The sequence below is a fragment of the Penaeus vannamei genome, chromosome 28 (genome assembly GCF_042767895.1).
Source record: "Penaeus vannamei isolate JL-2024 chromosome 28, ASM4276789v1, whole genome shotgun sequence".
Taxonomy (NCBI): Eukaryota; Metazoa; Arthropoda; class Malacostraca; order Decapoda; family Penaeidae; genus Penaeus; species Penaeus vannamei.
Window position 1 is genome coordinate 27,390,845 of NC_091576.1, and position 210 is coordinate 27,391,054.

Consider the following 210-nt stretch of genomic DNA (forward strand, 5'->3'; position numbering starts at 1 on the left):
ATACATTTATATTTTTTTCTATTCATCTGTATATATACACACACACATAGATATATATATATTCGTCTATGTATATATACATATATGTATATGTATATGTATATATATATATATATATATATATATATATATATATGTGTGTGTGTGTGTGTGTGTGTGTGTGTCTGTGTGTGTGTACATATATATATATATATATATATATATATATAT